The following is an 18,460-nucleotide window of genomic DNA, read 5'->3' as shown; positions in this document are numbered from 1 at the left end:
ACAAAGAGGGAGCCCAAGGTGGGATGGGGGAGGGATGCTGCAGTTCGGGGGGCTGTGGCTCTGCGCCTCTGACTCATTCGGACAGAGCAGCTTGATTCCCTGCAGCAGGAGATGCTATTTATAACCTGCAGGTTCTAGCATCCTCCTGAGCACAGAGCCCTGCAGCTACCTGGGGCCCTTCCTCCTGGACTGTAGGGCGAGGGGAGTAAGGAGCAGGATGTCGGGATGGAGGGTGTCTGGCGGCCAAGGAGAAGGCCGTGGCTGACCCTCCTTTCTCTGCTGTGGACTCTCCAGTCAGCACAAAATGCAAATCAAGGGCCCTGTGGGTCATTCTGGGGATGTCTAGCTTGTCATCAGCAGAGTGTCTGGCACCTAAGAGAAATGAATGAATGAATGAATGAATGAATGCATAGAAGTAGCTTCAGTCTTTTTCATTTAGTCAGATCATGTCATGTCTCTGCCCCAAGCTCTTCAATGCTTCCCCATCTCCCCACCTCATTTGGAGTAAAAGTCAAAGCTCTTACAGTGACCTACGAGGCTGCTATGTGACCTGGTTCCTGTTGCTCCTTTTTTGTGTGTGTGAAACAGAGTCTCACTCTATCACCCAGGCTAGAGTGCAGTGGCATGATCTCGGCTCACTGTAATCCTCACTTTCCAGGTTCAAGCAATTCTCCTGCTTCGGCATCCTGAGAAGTTGGCCTTACAGGCGCACATCACCACACCGGCTAATTTTTGTATTTTTAGTAGAGACAGAGTTTCACTATGTTGGCCAGGCTGGTCTTGAACTCCTGACCCAGGTGATCCGCCCACCTCAGCCTCCTAAAGTGCCTGGGATAAAAGGCATGAGCCACTGTGTCCGGCCCCTGCCCCTTTCTTCGTCCTATCTTCCTGCTCACCCGCTTCACTCCTGCGGCCTCCTTGCTGCCCCTGGGAACGCACTAGGTCCATTCCTGCCTTGTGGCTCTGCTCTGCTTTCTTCTCCTGGGACACTCTTCCCCCAGATACTGGCATGTTTTTGTCCCTCACCTCCTTCAGGTCTTTGCTCAAATGCCAACTTCTCAGGGAGGCCTTCCCTGACCATCCTACTTAAAATTACACCCATGCAATATACACTCCTTATTTATTCCCTTTCCCAGCTTCATTTTTCTCCATCGCATTTATCACCATCCAGCATACTACGTATCTCACTAATTCATCTTTTTATTGTCTGGCTCTTTCTACCAGAACGCCAGCTACAAAAGGATAGGAGTTTTTGTCTGTTTTGACTCTGCTCTCTCTGTAGGGGCTAGAATAGTGCCTGGCGCATAGCTGGCACTCAGAAAAATATGTGTTGGCTCCATGAATTCACTGGGATTTTCAGGGCCTTGCTGTGTGGCCCTGGGTAGTGAGTCTCACCTCTCTGGGCCTCAGTCTGTTGAACTCACTGGCCTTCCAGTTTAGACATCCTAGGGCTCTGTCCCTTCATCCTGGCACTCAAGGGTTTTTGTTTATTTGTTTTGTTTTGTTTTGTTTTATTTTATTTTATTTTGTTTCTCCTCACAAAATCTGCTAAAAGGAGAACTGGCCAAGGGCTGGCTTGCTATTTTTCTCCTACGCTAGACTTTGAGCCAGGCACATGCCAGCACTCTTATATCTGAGTAAGGGGCTTTGACTAGATGCATTTGTGTGAACGACCTTCTATATGTGTTTGAGAACCTAGGCGAGATGGGACATTCCAGCAAAATGTCAGCATAGGCCCGAATTCTGTCTGTTTCTTTTTGTTTGCAGTGGAGCAAAGAGTAGAAATCTCCAAGAGCACCACAGACCCTTCTCTAATGTATCAGTGGAAACGCCCACTGCTCTGGAGATGTGAGGGAAGAGCCTGCTGGCTGTGATTCCCCACACCTGTAACAGGCTAGTTCCACTTCCTCAGGAGCCAGCTGTGACAAACCCACAGCCGAACTGCCCACCTTCCAACAAGGGAAGCCTGCAGGAGAACTGCAGGCTTCAATGGGGATGCCAAGTCCATTTTTAGATCTCATCTGTTCTTAATGAGAAATGGGTCCAACCTTGCCCAGGTTTCTAGAACAATCCCTGACAGGGCTTTGGAGTTTATTAGCATGTTCACACGCTATCTGGCTTAATTGCCAGATGAGCTCTTATCTTCTCTTCTTTTTATGGTACACTCCCTGGGACTAGCATAGTACTAGCGTCTGGTAGGGATCACTGGATTTTTGTTGGAAGAGTTAGTTTTCATAAGTCATAAGAGATAGGCAATATTGTCATCATTTTTTTTTTTAAGAGGTGGGGCCTCACTCTGTTGCCCAGGCTGAAGCACTGTGGTGTGATCATAGCTCACTGCAGCCTTGAATTCCTGGAGTCAAGAGATCTCCCACCTCAGCCTTCCAAGCAGCTGGGACTACAGACGTGTGCCACAGTGCCTGACTATGTCATCAATTTCTTTTTTTTTTTTTTTTATGAGACGGAGTCTCGCTCTGTCATCCAGGCTGGAGTACAGTGGCATGATCTTGGCTCACTGCAACCTCCGCCTCCCTGGTTGAAGAGATTCTCCTGCCAGGCGCGGTGGCTCAAGCCTGTAATCCCAGCACTTTGGGAGGCCGAGACAGGTGGATCACGAGGTCAGGAGATCGAGACCATCCTGGCGAACACGGTGAAACCCCGTCTCTACTAAAAAATACAAAAAAAAACTAGCCTGTAGTCCCAGCTACTCGGAAGGCTGAGGCAGGAGAATGGCATAAACCCGGGAGGCAGAGCTTGCAGTGAGCTGAGATCCGGCCACTGCACCCTAGCCTGGGCCACAGAGCGAGACTCCATCTCAAAAAAAAAAAAAAAAGAGATTCTCCTGCCTCAGCCTCCCGAGTAGCTGGGACTACAGGCCCGTGCCACCATGCCTGGCTAAATATTTATATTTTTTAGTAGAGATGGGGTTTCACCATGTTAGCCAGTAAGATCTTGATTTCCTGACCTCGTGATCCTCCCACCTCAGTCTCCCAAAGTGCTGGGATTACAGGCATTAGCCCCCATGCCGGGCCTACGTCATCATTTTATAGATGATGAAACTCAGGCTCAGTGGTGATATGACTTGGTCCAAGGTCACACAGCCAGGACATAAATCCATGCAGGGAGCTGGCTTGGGGTTACCAGGAAAGAAGAGAAGGAACTCCCTCCCAGTGGTGACTACACTTTGGGAAAACAAACTTTACTTGTGAATATGGGAGGACTTAAGAGAGCTTGGGCCTTTGGAAGCCAGAGCAACTTGAGTTCAAATCCCAGTACTGCACTTCTGCATTTGAACAAGTTCTAAAGACAACAGGGGCCGGGCACGGCGGCTCATGCCTGTAATCCCAACACTGGGAGGCCAAGGCAGGTGGATCACCTGAGGTCAGGAGTTCGAGACCAGCCTGGCCAACATGGTGAAACACCATCTCTACCAAAAATACACAAAAATTAGCTGCGTGTGGTGGCACGTGCCTGTAGTTCCAGCTACTTGGGAGGCTGAGGCAGGAGAATAGCTTGAAACTGGGAGGCAGAGGTTGCAGTGAGCCGAGATTGCGCCATTGCACTCCAGCCTGGGCGATAAGAGTGAAACTGTCTCAAACGAACAAACAAAAAAGACAATGGGGCCTCAGTTTTTCTATCTGTAAAATGGACACACCATTGCGTGTGTCCCTCTTACACAGAGCCTATGGGAGTATACAGTGGGAGAATGCAGTTCAATGCCTGCCACCCGGTGGTGCTCAATACACTCCAACCCCACGCTGACCTTTCAGGTGATCTCTGGAACCCCCAGCCCCACTGCTGCACTGTTGCCTGCCCTCCAACTTCGGGGCAGGGCTGGAGAGAGCCTGCTGAATAATTGCTCTGCGCATGCGCAGCCGCCACGAGTCATGTGGCCTGGTGCCACCCAAGTCCTCAAGGGCGAGGCCTCAGGAACTTTCTGTCGTCAGTGGGGACCCTTGGGACAGCTTTGTTCTCACCTCGGCTGGCGCTCGGGGTCCTGGAACATCCGAGTGTGCACTTGAGGGGCTGAGAGAGAAGGAAGGCAAAGACCTTCTAGAACCTCAAATGAGGATTCTTTTGACCTTTGACTGTTTTCTGCTTTGAGACAGAGCCTAGCTCTGTTGCCCAGGCTGGAGTGCAGTGGCGCGATCACAGCTCACTGCAACCTCCGCCTCCCAGGTCAAGCGATCGTCTTGCTTCAGCCGCCTGAGTAGCTGAGACCACAGGCTCGCACAATCACCCAAGCTTTTTTTTTTTTTTTTGAGACCTAGTCTCATTTTGTCTCCCAGGCTGGAGTGCAGTGACCTGATCCTGGCTCACTGCAACCTCCACCTTCTGGGTTCAAGCGATTCTCCTGCCTCAGCCTCCCTAGTAGCTGGGATTACAGGCAGCTGCCGCCATGCCTGGCTAATTTTTTGTATTTTGATATAGACGGCGTTTCACCGCGTTGCCCAGGCTGGTCTCGGGAACTCCTGAGCTCAGGCAATCCGCCTGCCTCAGCCTCCCAAAGTGCTGGGATTACAGGCATGAACTCCCACGCCCGGCCCACCCAAGCTATTTTTTAAAATTTTTTGTGGAGAAGGGGATCTCACTTTGTTGCCCAAGCTGGTCTGGAACTCCTGGCCTCAAGCGACCTGCCCACTTTGGCCGCCCAAAGTGTTGGGATTACAGGAGTGAGCCACTGCTCCCGGCTACCCGTTCCATGTTTGAGGGAGGCTTTGGCAGACCCCTGGGACCAAAGGGAACCAACCAGGGAAATGGCTGGCCTGAGGCAGGGCAGCCCTTCTGGGCAGCCCTTCCTCATCCGTTCACCTAGGTAACAAATGAGCCCTTCTCTGGTGTTCAGCACTAAAGATACCGTGACATGGGCCCAACTGGGGAGATAGACTTTCCCTGGGAAGTGGAAACTGAGTAGAAACTGAAGGGATGCATCCGAGTTAATCTGGGGGAGCTGGAAGCGGAAGAGGTTGCAGATGGACCAGTGACATTGAGGAGGCTAAAAGCTTTCAAGGGGAAATGAGCCTGGATGGTCTCGAGAACCGACGGGCGTGGGAACAGTGGCCCTGGGAAGAATTTTGGACTTGATCCTAAGAGCAGCAGGAAGCCACTGAAGCTGGGGGATAATGCAATCTTTAGAGTCCTGCACTGAATCATTTTGCTTTGCTTCCTCATTCGGAAAAATGGATTTTGAATTCCACACCTGCCATACTAATTTTTAAAACTTTATTTTCAGAAATAGGAAATAAGAGAATGATGGACTATGTGTTTCTTCTCAGGGTTAAATATGCTAAAAGATGCAAATTGCCTAGCATTCTATATGTGGTCTATAAATGGTAATTCCCTCTCTCTCCTCCAAATTCCATTCCACAATTTCCACCGTTCCAGGAGCATCGAAGGAGATCAATCCTCCCTACGGACTAAAGATAAATCTCATTTGAAGTACCTGGATGGATGAAAAATTTGATTGGTTCAAAAGATTCAAGGGTAATTATTTTACAAATTATTATTCAAATAGTATGCTCCCCATGACCATACAACATATTATTGGATTTATGGAATTACAATTTACATTCAACTTTTTAGGAGCACATTTGTTTACTTTAAAAAATCGTTTTGAGACAGAGTCTTGCTCTTTCATCCAGGCTGGAGTGTAGTGGCGTGATCATAGCTCACGCAGCTTCGATCTCCCAGGCTCAAGCTAATCCTCCCACCTCAGCCTCCCTAGTAGCTGGGACCATAGGCATGCGCTACCATGCCTGGCTGATTTTTTATTTTTAGTAGAGATGAGGTCTCCTTATGTTACCTGGACTGATCTCAAACTCCTGGGCCCCAGCAATCCTCCCACCTCAGCCCCACAAAGTGCTAGGATTACAGGTGTGAGCCACTGAGCCTGGCCTAGAAGCATATTTATTTTAGAAAACAAGACCAAGTTTCACAAAGGCAGGGGCCACGTCTATGTTTTTCTCCACTGTAAGATCCCCACCTTGCTGGACGCATAGTAGACTTTCAAATATTTGTTAGATAGATTTAAATACTGGAATATATTTTCTGCTACATTGAAAGTCAGGGGCCTCAATTCTAGGGTTTTCTCTTTATAGTTGTTAACATGAATTTTGATGGCATGAAAATGCTTGTTCTCTGAATTATATTTAGCTCATACAAACTCTACTGCACAATTATGTTGTAAAGAGGAATTAAGTTTTATCTTTAAGTTGTTATTATAGCCTTGGGAAAAGGTGAACATTGAGAATAACTACATGAAGTGGTAGCATATTGTATTGTTAAGTTTGCTACTGTTTTTTTTTTTTTTTTTTTTTTTTGAGACAGAGACTGGCCCTGTTGCCCAGGCTGGAGTACAATGGTGCAATCTTGGCTCACTGCAACCTCCGCCTCCCGGGTTCAAACAATTCTCTTGCCTCAGCCTCCCGTGTAACTGGGATTACAAGTGCCAGCCACCATGCCCAGCTAATTTTTGTATTTTTAGTAGAGATGGGGTTTCACCATGTTGGCCAGGCTGGTCTCGAGCTCCTGACCTCGTGATCCGTCCGCCTCGGTCTCCCAAAGTGTTGGGATTACAGGCATAAGCTACTGCACCTGGCCCTACTTTTTCTTTTTAACGTGGTGTAGGGCCTAGAACAGACTGTCACGTGTGAAAGGTATGTCAGGCAGGGTCTGTATAAGAAACAGATGGCACATTCAAATTAGATCATTAGAAGATTTAATAAATGGACTATTTACAAGGTTTAAGCAGGGCGTGGGGAAGCTATAAGGGATAGTGCAGTACCCACGGGGCCTTTACCACTCTTAGATCTGAAGGTTGAGGGGAGGAAGAAATGACAGAACCCAGAAAGAGAGAGTTGTGTGGAGCAGGCTGCCTTGGGAAAGAGGGGTGACCTTTTATCAAAAGGCACAACCAACCTAAGGCCATCTGGCAGGAGGGAAGTGGGGAAAGAAACACTTCACCCATGCTGTCCTCCTGCCCTCCCATCTCCTGCTGCCGCTCCCATTGGCTGTACCCGCCTGGAAGCTAGAGGGCAGGAGAGCGAGCCGCTGCAGTCCATGTAGGTCAGCCCGCCAGGGCCAAGGGCAGCACGGAGAAGGGTGGAAGAGCAGATCTGGAGGGCAAATGGAAACTATCTGGTAGAGGAGACTTTATTTGCATGCTGGATAGAGACTTGATATTTAAATCCTGGTATCTTAGGGAGGCTGTGAAACCTTAAGGGATGGAACTATGGCAGCAGGTTCAGGGTTCTCATTTGTTCATTCCTTAGATCTCCTGAGGATACTAGAAAAAGTATTGTGCTGGGCATTTGAGAGAAGCCCAGCAATGGCAAAGCACTCTGAGAAATTCAATGCATTTTCCTTCCTGATGCATATATATATATATATATGTACATATATATATTTTTTTTCTGATTCATATATTTTTAAGAACACATCCCTCCTGTATCAAGAGCACTTGTTTAGAGCTCTGAATAGTAAATACAATCCCACTGGTCTCAAAACGAGACACTGCTTCCCCAGAAGCAAGAAAGTTCAGGCAAAGCACACAGGTTCTGATTTTTTATTTTTATTTATTTTGAGACAGTCTCACTCTGTTGCCCAGGCTGGAGTGCAATGGTGTGATCTTGGCTCACTGCAACCTCTGCCTCTTGGGCTCAAGTGATTCTCATGCCTCAGCCTCCTGAGTAGCTGGGGTTACAGGTGTGTGCCACCACGCCCAGGTAATTTTTGTATTTTTAGTAGAGATGGGGTTTCACCATGTTGGCCAGGCTGGTCTTGAACTTCTGACCTCACATGATCCGCCCACCTCGGCCTCCCAAAGTGCTGGGATTACGGGCGTGAGCCATGACGCCTGGCCTCCGGCTCTAAATCTTATGGCTAGCAACTGACAATTATGTCCCTCACCAGGTCGGTACCCTTTAGGTAGTCGCTGGATAGACATTTTTTCAGGTCGGGGGACCAGAATAGAATGTATGAGGGCGACTCTGGAAAGTGGATTTGCTCTTATGAATGGAGTGGATTGTGGTCTCACATTTTCTGAATCTGTGAAATCATTCCACTCGTTAATGAGGTCCTCTTAGAAGAGGAGGGAATAGATCTCCTTTAGTGACATGACTTTGACAAGCAAATCAATTCGTTCCATTTGTTTCCTCTTTGAAAACAGCAATCCTCGAGCGTTACATAATCTAATCTTCATGCCTCACTGGTTTGTTCTGTCCTCCTGAGGAATTGGCAGATGGTGCCAATGCGGAGACCCGCGCACACGCCTCGCAAGCCTCATGGTAACAGGAGAGTCGCTCACAGTGTCTGTTTCTTTGCTGTGGGGTCCCTCGCTGGCATTTGTTTCCCTGGATCGGTTGGCTCTTTAGCCTCCCTCAGGCACCGCTGGCTTCTTGCCCTCGGCTCTCATTCCAAGATTAATTGGAAATGCTGAAAGCAGATAAAAAGAGAACAGAAAGTGAAGTTGAAAGGGCAGAGAATTTGCTGGATTTTTTTTTTTCTAAAAGCCCTCCTCCATTAAAGGCCGAGCATGTTTGGAGATTTTTAGCTTCAGAATGGTGACTCCCTCCTTCAGCCTGGTCCCCGTGTACATCTTTGTTGCTGGGTTACACACAGCACAGGGACAGGGCTGGCTGTGTCAGAGCAGGGAGAGTAGAGATCTGCTTGATAAGGTCTCTAAATTTCTCCAACAGCAAGTCACATATCTGCGAAATGATTGTTCCCCAGATAGGGCAGTTACCTGGAGTCTACCTTCAGGTCGGTGATGTCACAAAGGGAAAATTATCTCAGAACTCTGTAAGGTGAGGAGTCTCCCGGCAAGGCCCTGTCAGCCAGAATCACAATGCTGAGATGTCCTAGTAAAGGCATTGCCTATACATCTTGTTTAAAAATCTGGAAGTGGCAGCTTCCAAAGGAAAGGAGTGGTGGGCAGAGTTCTAACATTTAGGACTGGAAAGCTGCTGATGTGCTCTGGTATTGCTTTTCAATTGTTAAAATACTGAAATACTTCCATACTACTGGGTAAAGAGTTGAATCTTTGAATTCCCCATGCTCCCATCCCTCTGCTAATACTTAAGTCTGTTGAGAGGATCTTATTTTATTTAATTTCATGAGGAGCTCTACCTGTCCATGCAGCAATGGGAGTTTCCTTTGCTGAACCCACTTTGCTTTCACCGTGCGGTACCAGTAGGCCTTCTTGGTGTATGGCCAGGCACCACTCCAAGTGCCACAGATGTAACCGCCCTGCTCACAGACTGCACTGTTGGCTGACTGCTTTTGGATGGAACCTCCAGGCAATTAAAACACAGAACCCTCCTGCCTGTGGCGAAAACATGCCTGGTCCTTAAAGGTCACATACACCTTTATGCTTGCGGTCACTCAGGATCCAGGCTGTATTTGCACGCAACAGAAATGAGCTGTCTGAAGGAGAACAACAGCCCCTGCTGCATCTTCTTTTATGGCCACCCTCCCCCATCCACTGAGTCCAGGCATAGAGGACTCATTTCTATAAAAGCAATAATGGGCCAGGTGCAGTGGCTCACACCTGTAATCCCAGCACTTTGGGAGGCCTAGGTGGGTGGATCACCTGAGGTCAGGAGTTCGAGACCAGCCTGGTCAACATGGCAAAACCCCATCTCTACTAAAAATATAAAAATTAGCCAGGTTGGTGGTGCACGCCTGTAATCCCAGCTACTTGGGAGGCTGAGGCAGGAGAACTGCTTGAACCTGGGAGGCAGAGGTTGCAGTGAGCCGAGATCGCACCACCACACTCTAGGCTGGGTGACAGAGCAAGACTCTGTCTCAAAAAAAAAAAGAAAAAAAAGAAAAAAGCAATAATGGTTATCTTTTCAAAAATTTGTTATTCATTCACTAAATAATATGATGTGAGCACCTATTATGCTATTATGTTTTGGTCTCTGTGCTAAGTCCAGGATGTACCTAAAGCAGAGCTTGTCTCTGCTTTCATGGAACGTCCAGTTTAGTGGGATGTGGGGAGACAGACCATAAAGGAGGCCATGGTGGCTGAAATGCAGTGGGGTCATCTGGACACGGGTTGCTTTCGTCTCATGGAAACTGCATAGATGTCGTGGGTGGCTTCTGGTGTGTGGTCAACTTCTCGAATGTATCTACCCTGTTAGAGCACCGGGGTGCATGGCACCAGTATTAAAGGTGCAAAGCATAGGGGGTGACTACTTCCTGCATCCAGTGAGGATCTCAGAGAGGTTGGGAACTTTTCTGGATTAGGCAAAGAAAAGGGGGAATATTCTGAATGAGGAATGATGGAGACGATAGGTTCTAACATTTGGAGATCAGGCATGCTATTTATTTATTTATGACAGAGTCCCGCTCTGTTGCCCAGGCTGGAGTGCAGCAATGGGATATTGGCTCACTGCAATCTCCGCCTCCCAGGTTCAAGCGATTCTTGTGCCTCAACCTCCCGAGTAGCTAAGATTACAGGCTCCCGCCACCATGTATGGCAAATTTTTGTATTTTTAGTAGACATGAGGTTTCACCATGTTGGCCAGGCTGGTCTCAAACTCTTGACCTCAAGTGATCCACCCACCTTGGCCTCCCAAAGTGCTGGGATTACAGGCATGCGCCACCACGCCTGGCTAATTTTGTATTTTTAGTAGACACGGGGTTTCTCCATGTTGGTCAGGCTGGTCCTGAACTCCTGACCTCAGGTGATCCGCCCGCCTCAGCCTCCCAAAGTGCTGGGATTACAGATGTGAGCCTCCGTGCCCGGTCCCAAGGGTACTGTTTTTAAAAGATGGCAACTTCTGACCAATCAGTCATCTGTAAGGAATAGGATTTCCTTCATCAATGCTTATCCCTCCTTCACCTCAGTAACCAAGTGAGTTCAGTCACCAAAATCATAATTCATGCCCCTAAGATGGTCCAGTTGACCATTGTGCTTGTCAGTATTAATTATTTTTGCTCTATCTGTCCTGATGGTTTGATTTTTCTTTTTATTGAGTTATTATTTATATGCAGTAAGATGTACAGTCTTAAGTGTATAGTCAGTTTTGACTCATGCATGTATTCTTGCAACCCATACCCCTTTTCATTTTTATGTTAAAAATCTTGGAGGCCAGGTGCAGTGGCTCAAGCCTGTAATCTCTGGGAGGCCGAGGTAGGAGGATCTTTTTTTTTTTTTTTTTTTTTGAGACGGAGTCTTGCTCTGCTGCCCAGGCTGGAGTGCAGTGGCCGGCTCTCAGCTCACTGCAAGCTCCGCCTCCCGGGTTCACGCCATTCTCCTGCCTCAGCCTCCCGAGTAGCTGGGACTACAGGCGCCCGCCTCGTCGCCCGGCTAGTTTTTTGTATTTTTTTAGTAGAGACGGGGTTTCACCGTATTAGCCAGGATGGTCTCGATCTCCTGACCTCGTGATCCGCCCGTCTTGGCCTCCCAAAGTGCTGGGATTACAGGCTTGAGCCACCGCGCCCGGCCGGTAGGAGGATCTTTTAAGCTCAGGAGTTTGAGAACAGCCTGGGCAACTGAGCGAGACCTCATCTCTACCACAAATAAAAAAAAAATTAGGCTGGGTGCGGTGGCTCACGCCTGTAATACCAGCACTTTGGGAGGCCAAGATGGGCAGATAATGAGGTCAAGAGATTGAGACCATCCTGGCCAACATGGTGAAACCCTGTCTCTACTAAAAATAGAAAAATTAGTTGGGCATGGTGGCACGTGCCCATAGTCCCAGTTACTTGGGAGGCTGAGGCAGGAGAATCGCTTGAACCCAGGAGGCGGAGGTTGCAGTGAGCCAAGATTGAGCCACTGCACTCCAGCCTGGCAACAGAGCGAGCCTCTGTCTTAAAAAAAAAAAAAAAAAATTAGGTCCAGTCAACCGTTGTGCTTGTCAGTATTAATTATTTTTGCTCTATCTGTCCTGATGGTTTGATTTTTCTTTTTATTGAATTATTATTTATACACAGTGAGATGTATAGTCTTAAGTGTATAGTTCAGTTTTGATACAGGCTCTTTTTTTTTTTTTTCTGAGACGGAGTCTCATTCTGTCGCCCAGGCTGGAGTGCAGTGGCACAATCTCCGCTCACTGCAAGCTCCGCCTCCCGGGTTCACGCCATTCTCCTGCCTCAGCCTCCCGAGTAGCTGGGACTACAGGTGCCCGCCACCATGTTTTTTTTGTTGTTGTTGTTGCTGTTTTGTTTTTTTGTTTTGTTTTTGAGACTGAGTCTTGCTGTGTCACCCAGTCTGGAGCGCAGTGGCACAATCTCCACTCACTGCAACCTCTGCCTCCCGGGTTCAAGTGATTCTCCTGACTCAGCCTCCCAAGTAGCTGGGACTATAGGCATGTGCCACCACACCCAGCTAATTTTCGTATTTTTAGTAGAGCCAGGATTTCACCATGTTGGCCAGGCTGGTCTCGAACTCCTAACTCAAGTGATCCACCCGCCTTGGCCTCCCAAAGTGCTGGGATTACAGGCATGGGCTGCTGCGCCCAGTCCCAGGCATAAATTCTTGTAACTCATACAAACCCTTTTCATTTTTATTTTAAAAATCTTGGAGGCCAGACGTGGTGACTCACACCTGTAATCCCAGCACTTTGGGAGGCCAAAGTGGGAGGATTGCTTGAGCTCAGGCGTTTGAGACCAACCTGGGCAACTGAGTGAGACTTCATCTCCACTACAAATAAAAAAAATTAGGTGGGCATGGTGGAATGCGCCTGTAGTCCCAGCTGCTTGGGAGGTTGAGATGGGAGGAATGCTTGAGACTGGGAGGTTAAGTCTCCAGTGAGCTATGATGGCACCACTGCACTCCAGCCTGGGCAACTGAGTGAGACTTTGTCTTGAAAAAAAAAAAAAATCTTGACATTCTCTCAGGTGATGGATATTTGGGTCCAAGGGCAGATTATTGGAAAAGAATCTTCTATGTAGTCCACTGACTATTACCCCCACCCTCTAAAATCTCATCCAATCCTTTCCTGAGTTTTGCAATCACACAGAGGACTTAAAACCATAAGAACATTTTGTAATCCCAGCTTTCTGAAACCCAACAGAGATATTGTCATCTGAAAACAAGGGGAGATTAAGTGCAAAATTTGATTCTGACAATAGCAGAAAAGAACAAGTTAGACAAAGAACGTCACAGAGAATTAATTCAAGCACCACCGTGTAAATGCTCCACAACCTTTTTCAAGACTCTAAACATGACATACAGTCTTGGTGAGGAAACAATTTTTAAAGGCGTTTGCTACAGGGACATGGCGTCATCAAACTGAGATCTGTTAAATGAGAGATCCAGGTACATTTTAGGAGCTTTGCTCTTAACCCTGCCTTACTCTTTCTGGATGGATTCTCTTAGAAATGAGGCATAAAGACAGCTAAACACACTGTTCTCTCTACACTGATGCAGTCCTCCCAAACCCACCTTTTCTATTTCACTGCCCTTGTATGCTGAGATGCCTTTCCTGTGCTGCAAAACAGCTCTTTTTCTGCCTAGTTTTCACCAATGATTATACAGTCAAGTAATATAACAACATGTAATTATTTAATAATTACAATTTGTGTAACACCTAAAGGCAAACAGAGGCTTTATGTGAAAATGCTCTTTTTTGTGAGATGGAGTTTCACACTGTGGCCCCAGCTGGAGTGCAATGGCACGATCTCGGCTCACTGCAACCTCCGCCTCCCAGGTTCAAGTGATTCTCCTGCCTCAGCCTCCTGAGTAGCTGGGGTTACAGGCACCCGCCACCACACCCAGCTAATTTTCGTAGTTTTAGTAGAGATGGGATTTCACCATGTTTGCCAGGCTGGTCCCGAACTCCTGACCTCAGGTGATCCTCCCGCCTTGGCATCCCAAAGTGCTGGGATTACAGGCTCGAGCCACTGCGCCTGGTCGTGAAAGTGCTTTTAAAGCTGTAAAGGTATATACAATCCAAAAATACTCTTTTAAAATTGTTTTTACATGGCAGGATACTTGGAAGCAACTGCATTTCCATTGCATCTCACAATCAGTGAGGCAAGCCATTCTCATTTTCCACATTCAGGATTTTCCATATCTTAATGATGGTATTTCTGGAGTATTCCTGAATCTGACCCAGCCTCTGAAATTGGTCCTCATGACCTCCCCACCAGACTTAAAATCCATGAAGAAAGGTATGATATTCACTTATTTACTATTCTATTGCCGAGGCCTAGCCCTTGGTGGGCACTCAGTAATTTCTGTTAAGCAAATGAACCTCATTGGTCTTGCCTTCAGTCTCCTTCCAGCCTACCTGACAATGTATTTTTTGCATTGCATTTTTGAAGCATCATTTCAAAACCACAGTTCTGGGCTGGGTGCAGTGGCTCACACCTGTCATCCCAGCACTTTGGGAGGCCAAGGTGGGCGGATCACTTGAGGTCAGGAGTTTGAGACCAGCCTGGCCAAACTGGTGAAACACTGTCTCTACTAAAACTACCAAAAAAAAAAAAATTAGCTGGGCATGGTGGTGGGCACCTGTAATACCAGCTACTCGGGAGGCTGAGGGAGGAGAATTGCTTGAACCTGGGAGGCGGAGGTTGCAGTAAGTCGAGATTGGATCACTTCACTCCAGACTAGGTGACACAGCGAGACTCCATCTCAAAAACAAAAAGCAAAAACCAAAAAAACCACCGTTCTGCTTGCATTTTGCATTGCATTTTGAAGCATCATTTCAAAAACATAGTTCTGCTTGCATCCTACACAAACTCACAAAACCTTCAAGGATTCTCCATTGCCAATAAAATAAAGTACAAACTGCTGAATGTCACACTTGAGATCTTTCATGGTCTAGTTCCAAACCACCATTTTAGGCCCATTTCCCAGCCCTTATTCTCCCTCCCTGCCCGACTGCCAAATGATTCCCAAGCACACCATGCAGGTTCACACTCCCAGCCCTGACTTAATCTATGCCCCCTGCCTGGCATGACCTTCCTTTGGCCCTCTTTATTCATCTGATCGAATTTCACTTATTCTTCAAAAAGCAGCTCAAATGTGACCTCGTCTAATGCTTTCTCTAGCTCCCCTTAGGGTTCTCCCATATAATTTAGGTCACAATCCCCTTATTACACGTTTCCCAGTTTAGCTGGTTTTCTCCCCTGATTCTCTGCCTTTTTTTTTGTTTGGTTTTGAGACAGGGTTTGGCTCTTTTGCTCAGGCTGCAGTGCAGTGGTGGGATCTTGGCTCACTGCAACCTCTGGCTCCCAGGCCCAAGCCATTTTCCCATCTCAGACTCCCAAGTAGCTGGGACTACAGGTTCATGCCAGCAAGCCCGGCTAATTTTTGTATATATTTCTTTGGTAGAAATGAGGTTGTAGGCCGGGTGCGCTGGCTCACGCCTGTAATCTCAGCACTTTGGGAGGCTGAGGCAGGCGGATCACGAGGTCAGGAGATCGAGACCATCCTGGCTGACACAGTGAAACCCTGTCTCTACTAAAAATACAAAAAAATTAGCTGGGCATGGTGGCAGGCTGTAGTCCCAGCTACTCGGGAGGCCGAGGCAGGAGAATGGCGTGAACCCATGAGGCGGAGCTTGCAGTGAGCCGAGATTGTGCCACCGCACTCCAGCCTGGGTGACAGAGCAAGACTCCATCTCAAAAAAAAAAAAAAAAAGAGATGAGGTTGCACCATGTTGCCTAGGCTAGTCTTGAACTCTTAACATCAGGTGATTCCTCCCGTCTTGGCCTCCCAAAGTGCTGGGGTTATAGGCATGAGCCATTGTGCCTGGCCCTAGTGGTGCTTTAATAATGCCAACTATCATATGCCACCCACTGCTGCAAACCCACCAATGGCTTCCCTTCACACAAAGCCTTGACTTTTTTGGCCCCTGCTTTCCTCTCCAGTTTCATCTCTCCTACTTTCCCCCTCATTCACTCCAGCCTCCTTTATCTCCGCTTCTCCTGGAACATGCCAAGCTATTCCCTCCTCAGGACTTTTGAACAGCCTCCCCTCTGCCTGGAAAGCTCTTCTCCCAGATATATACATGACTTGCTCCTTTACTTCATTTGAGTTTCTACTCAGATATTCCCTCTGCAGAGAGGCCTTCCCTAATCACTCTCTAAAAGAGCACCCTCAGCCAGGCACAGTGGCTCATGCCTGCAATCCCAGCATTTTAGGAGGCCGAGGCGGGAAGATTGTTTGATGTCAGGAGTTCAAGACCAACCTGGCCAACATAGCAAGACCCTGTCTCTATGTAGAAATATTAAATAAAAATAACAATAAAAATAAAAAATATTAAGTAAATAAATATTAACGGAGGGCACCCTCCATTAAGCCCTAATCTCTTACCTGCTTTATTTCTCCTCATGGCATGAAACACCAACAGTTTGTCACCATTACTTTTCCATGCATTTATGTATTTGTTTATTTGTTGCTGAGGATAGAGACCATTTTGTTTGCTATCATATCCCTGGTACCTAGAACACTGCCTGGCAGATAACAGGCACTCAATTATTTGTTGAATGAATGGATCAATCTTTGTATCCAAGATGACTACTGCAGTGTCTGGTTGTATACATATTTGTCAAATAAGTGATCAAATTAATACATTTTACAAATGAAATGGAATCCTGGCATATGTCCAGCATTATCTGGGATGTGAGTGCAGGTGTTTCATCCATTTGCTGCATGAACATAATTTTTATTTATTTACTCTAGTAATCATAGGTAACATAATCAGATTCTTCAGTTTTTCAGAAACTAGTTGGTGATCGAGGTCTTGCCCAAAAATATTTAGGGCATTCCAGAAAGGTTGCCAACAGTGGCACGGCAGGGATTTAGAATGCCAGCAGTCCTCTGCCTCTCATTGGCTCCTGAGGGTTTCTGATAAGGTTCTTTATCTCCTGTGATTTATACTGAATGTGCCTTTGTTTTTAAACCTGCCAAACACTGATTATTCTGAGGGCTGGAACAGGTAAGACATTGACTGACCTCAGAACTCAAAGGGTGGACTCATTACACCCTGCATATTCCAGCGGACACTGCAGTGAGCCTTCAGGACTACAATGCCCCAGCCTGCTTCAGGATTTGGGCTTTAGGAACCTGAGTGGCTTTGATGTGGCTATTCAGTCCCTTAACGGTAGCTGATCTGGGGAACAATTTGCCACACTTTCTAGTTCACTTCAGCCTCTGGGCAGTTGTTTTCCCAGCCCATCCCATTTTCCTTAATTCCTTGCCTATGGGTAAGTAAAAGCAGCACACAGGGCCCAGCACAGTGGCTCACGCCTGTAATCCCAGCATTTTGGGAGGCTCAGGCAGGCAGATCATGAGGTCAGGAGATAGAGACCATCCTGGCTAACATGATGAGATCCTGTCTCTACTAAAAATAAAAAAAATTAGCTGGACGTCGTGGCGGGTGCCTGTAATCTCAGCTACTCGGGAGGCTGAGACAGGAGAATCGCTTGAACCCCAGGGGGGCAGAGGTTGCAGTGAGCAGAAATCGTGCCACTGCACTCCAGTCTGGGCGACAGAGCGAGTCTCTGTAAAGAAGCAGACAGTGCAGAGAAGGATGAACTCTCAGCATGAGTGAAGTGTAATATTGGCAATCTGTTCGTGTATCCTATTGTTTTTTTTTTTTTGAGGCAGGGTCTCATTCTGTTGCCCAGGCTGGAGTGTAGTGACCCAATCCTGGCTCACTGCAACTTTCACCTCCCAGGCTCAAGTGATTCTCATGCCTACAAGTGGCTGGGATTACAGGCGCCCACCACCATGCCTGGCTAATTTTTGTATTTTTAATAGAGATGGGGTTTCACCATGTTGGAAGGGAACTGGCTTAACTGGATGGTTCCCAGTGTCCAAGCACTGGGCTAGGCCTTTTGTGTGCATAGTATCATCTACTGTTACCAAGAAATTAGTTACGATTATCATCTGCATTTTACAGAAGAGGAGAACAAGACTCAGAGAGGTTGGTGACACCTACCCAAGTTACCCAGATGGCAGGTGGCAGAGCTGGGATTTGAGATTCAAATCAGGCCTGGGAGGCTCTCTGGCTGCCCACCAAGAGCAGGAATTTCGTAGCATCTAGAAAGGCATGAAGGTGAAAGAGGCGACAAGAGCTGGAGGGGCAGCAAATGGGTCCTACCTGAGACTTGACCATCATCAGGTGCTGTCCAGACCTGGCTTCTCTTCTATTCTGAGAACTGATATCCTGTGACTGACTTACCAGGCTCGTCCTAGTCCCCTCGCACGATATTGGGAGTGGAGGCAGCCCTCCACGGAGGCGCTGAGAGCCTTTCCTCCCAGCAGTGTCCTGTCACTGCATTCCGGCCCCTGTGTTTGTAGGCAGTGGTGTCATAGAGTGCCTTCATGCTCCTCGGGTCTCCGGGTCTCCCTGGACCTCTGTGGTCCTCATTGCCAAAGTTGTACCCCCTGGGGAGTGCACCCTGCCTGCATTTCTGGAGGTTCGGGCGGTTCCGAGGCTCTGCAGGAGCCTCCAGGCGTGATAAAGAGCGCTGCCGGCACTCCCGGGGTCTCGGC

The 18,460-nt window shown here is 47.7% G+C and overlaps 1 pseudogene; it reads right to left on the bottom strand.

Annotated features, from left to right (window-relative positions):
• LOC104666355 overlaps positions 1-18,460 on the bottom strand; it is a 45,860-nt pseudogene that overhangs the window by 27,164 nt on the left and 236 nt on the right.

The sequence above is a fragment of the Rhinopithecus roxellana genome, chromosome 10 (assembly GCF_007565055.1).
Source record: "Rhinopithecus roxellana isolate Shanxi Qingling chromosome 10, ASM756505v1, whole genome shotgun sequence".
Lineage (NCBI taxonomy): Eukaryota > Metazoa > Chordata > Mammalia > Primates > Cercopithecidae > Rhinopithecus > Rhinopithecus roxellana.
The sequence above is the reverse complement of the archived record's forward strand: the minus strand, read 5'-3'. Positions and strand labels throughout refer to the sequence as shown.